Source organism: Myotis myotis, unplaced genomic scaffold (assembly GCF_014108235.1).
Source record: "Myotis myotis isolate mMyoMyo1 unplaced genomic scaffold, mMyoMyo1.p scaffold_m19_p_1, whole genome shotgun sequence".
NCBI classification, from domain to species: domain Eukaryota; kingdom Metazoa; phylum Chordata; class Mammalia; order Chiroptera; family Vespertilionidae; genus Myotis; species Myotis myotis.
Window position 1 is genome coordinate 9,252,884 of NW_023416313.1, and position 3,873 is coordinate 9,256,756.

Sequence of the window (3,873 nt, forward strand, 5' to 3'; positions counted from 1 at the left end):
TTTTAACCCTATATTTTCCATTTAAATTTCATTTGTTTGAAATAACAAAGGCCTTTCCAGCATTTGAATATTGTATCACTGTGAATCCAATTTCTTAAGAAAAAAGTATTTTGTTGTCAAACATATCAAAATCACATCTATCTATCTGCACTTTGGCTGCATTTCTAGCAAGTTTTGCTTTTTTTTGTTAAAATTAGTCATTAGTTAAACAGTTAATTTTAGTTCTACTAATAAATAATTTGAATAATGTATAGTGCTTTCTAGTTTTCAACCTGCTTTCATATCTATCTTCTCATGTGTTCCTTCTAACAGTTAGATGTGGTACGAAAGATGTGGCACTCCTATTGGACAGATGAGGAAACTGAAGCACAAAGTCATTGGGTGACTTACCTAAGTTCAGCAAATGAGGTAATAAAACCAAAGTTTATTGGTTCCAATTCCTGTGTTATTTCTTCCAGACTGTGGTTTCCCAACTTTTGGGCTTCAGAATCTCAGAAAAGCTACAAATTTATTGCAAGAGTTTAGTGAATCCAAACATACATTGAAAATGAATGGTAGTCTAAAGAAATACATTCTCATGCATATATTCACTATTATTTCTCCATGCAATTAAGATGCTATTGTGAGACTCCGTGAGGCAGTGGCGGCTATGGTGAGAGGATGAACAAGTTCGAGGCATTGAAAGATGATGACAGTGGTGACCATGATCAGAATGAAGAAAACAGTGCACAGAAAGATGGCGAGAAGGAAAAAATGGAACGGGACAAAAGTCAGAGTAGCAGCAAGAGGAAGGGACCAACAGAGGATCCCCTGCAGTACAACTACACTTTCTGGTACTCTAGGACAGTGGTCGGCAAACTCATTAGTCAACGGAGCCAAATATCAACAGTATAATGATTGAAATTTCTTTTGAGAGCCAAATTTTTTAAACTTAAACTATATAGGTAGGTACATTGTTATTAACTTAATTAGGGTATGCCTAAGCTGGCCTTTGCTAAAAACGTCCTCAATCTGATTGAGGTACGTTCGCTGAGGTCGACACCTTCCAACTCTGCTATCCACACTCGTCTTGCATACTTGTTTCAGATAGACGAGTGTGGATGAGAGAGTTGGAAGGGGTCGACCTGGGCGAATGTACCTCAAAATAATGTACCTCCCCCGCGTTGCTTATCCCGCACCCACCTGCACCACGGCTCTTGTCGCCCAACCGACCAACCGACACCCCCCACTTCTTCTAACGCCACTTCTTCAAAATAGACTTGCCCAGGCCGAAAACCAACTTCTGCGCAAGGGCCACGAAGTTGCCATCACTCTGTACCTGCGCGCCCGCACGGGGTATTTTGTGGACGAGCCACACTCAAGGGGCCAAAGAGCCCATATAGCTCGCTGACCACTGCTCTAGGAGAACCCCCGGCCCACCCACCAGCTCACAGAATACGAACAGAATATCAAACAGATTGGCACCTTTGCTTCTGCGGAGCAATTCTGCAGGCTTTACAGCCACATGGTACGTCCTGGGGACCTGACAGGCCACAGGGACTTCCATCTCTTCAAAGAAGGAATAAAACCCATGTGGGAGGATGATGCAAATAAAACTGGTGGCAAGTGGTTTGTTTGGCTGTGGAAGGGCTTGACATCGAGTTGCTGGGAGAATCTCATCGTGGCCATGTTGGGGGAACAGTTCATGGTTGGGGTGGAGCTCTGTGGGACTGTGGTCTCTGTCTGTTTTAGGAGAACATCATTTCAATATGGAATAAGGCTGCCAGCGACCAAGCAACCACAGCCGAATCTGGGATAGCTTCGGCGAATGCTTAACCCACCTCCCAACACCATTAGGGAATACAAAACCCACACCGATGGCACTGGGCCCCGAAAGGCTCCTTTTTCAAAACCTCTGGAAGCCACGGCTGAATGTGCTATGACCCTCTCCTGCTCATTGAAGCGGGCATCAGCGGAGTCTCTTGTTCTGTCAGCGTGCTACCTGGAAGATTCGTCTGTCCTGGACAAGAGGAATTGGAAGAGCATTTTATGTTTTAACAACAGGCTGACACACAGCAGCTACGGCAACAGCTGAGATCATTTAATAAATGGTGCTAAACTAAAAAAAAGAAAAGAAAAGATGCTATTGTGATAAATATAATGTAATCTCATTTAAGAAGGTAATTAACTCATACCTTATCTGTTGTTATGCATTTTCTTCAACCATCGTATAGAGCGTCTATTATTATTGTTATTATTTCTTTTTAAAAATATATATTCTTATTGATTTCGAAGAGAAAGGGAGAGGGAGAGAGATAGAAACATCAGTAATGAGAGAGAATCATTGATCAGCTGCCTCCTGCATGCCCCACACAAAACCCGGGCATGTGTTCTGATGGGGAATTGAACTGTGACCTCCTGGTTCATAAGTCGATGCTCAACCACTGAGCCACACTGGCCTGGCATTGTTGTTATTATTTTTAAATTGGAAAAGGAATCCTTGCTGCCTACTCCTCCAGAAGGGAAATTATCAATTATTTTAAGTAAAATGCAAATAAATCCACTGAAAACACTACAAAGAAAGCTAGTTTGCTTCTTTCTTTCTCTCTTTCTTTCTTTCTTTCTTTCTTTCTTTCTTTCTTTCTTTCTTTCTTTCTTTCTTTCTTTCTTTCTTTCTTTCTTTCTTTCGTTTATTTTTAAAAGAAACTTCTAGCTGGTTAATGCTTCGAAAGCCTGTAGTTTCTTTGTAGTCTAATGTGCTATTTTTAGTCTGCACCCCAAGGTCTGGAATTCTCATATTGACCCAGATGACCAAATTTTCTTTCTGACTAAGCTGTTGATGAGACAGGATATAGAAGTCTGTTTCTATCTTCTTTTTGCGATTGCTCTTAGGAGATATTAAGTATTTATAAATAGGGGATCCAGAAAACACACAAAAAATCACCTTATAATGTTATATCAGATTAAACAAATAACTGGTTCTGCTACTGTTACATAAAATGATAAAATATTTCCATTTAAATCCTCAATAAAAAAGTCGCAGCTTTTAATTGGGGTTTTAAAAAATATGTATTATCTGGGGCCAGAAAAAAACAAAAAACAGTGGCAGACTATAGGGAAGAAAACCACACAGGAGAACAGTGAAGTAGGAAAGAGAATCATACCAGCCCCCTCTCTCTACTCCCCTTTGCCACAGGTCCCTCATTGTGAGGACACTTTGCAAATGAAAAGAAGCACTATTAAGAATTATGCTGGTATATCCTGGACAGTATCCCCCTAGCAAACTTGGAACCGTGGTCTTCTTGCTTATCACCACAGACACAAACAATTAGGAATTGGCTTCTGTAAGGTACATTTTAAAACAGTTGAAAAATTTTAGAATTCCTTTTCCACTCTCTCATACTTGAACTTTGAGCCCCTGTAATAGCAAAATGGTATGCAAGTTTAGTTGCTTTATTGTTCAGAGATGGTAAGATTAGAAATGCCTTCAAAATAGGTTAGAGTGATAGCAGTATTTATCCTTGTTTGCTCTTTTATAAGTTTTAGTACTACAGATATGAGGCTGAAAGAAGGAAATCTTGCCAAACATGCAAATGAAGGAGAATAATTACAGTCAAAGTTCATTTCCATTAAAAATGTGTTTTATTTTCTAAGGAAGCAAAACTTAATTTAAAATTTGTTGCAAGAATTAATATGAATATAAAGTTTCAAAGTGTTTAAGGTCTTTCCCCAGTTTTCCTTCATTAAGCTCACTGCTTCTTGTACTCTGTTTTTTGTTCCATTAATTTCATTTGTTCGTGCGTTGCCACTTGCTGCTGGTTATTGGCTAATTTATAAAGAAAATGATGAAAATGGTTGACTATTCAGATAACAGAGATTTCCCTCTGGAAAGTG

General features: G+C 39.5%; 1 pseudogene; it reads left to right on the forward strand.

Moving 5' to 3' along the window:
• The first annotated feature begins 660 nt into the window (after nucleotides 1–660).
• LOC118660532 lies at nucleotides 661–1,922 on the forward strand (annotated as a pseudogene).
• Nucleotides 1,923–3,873: the final 1,951 nt, after the last annotated feature.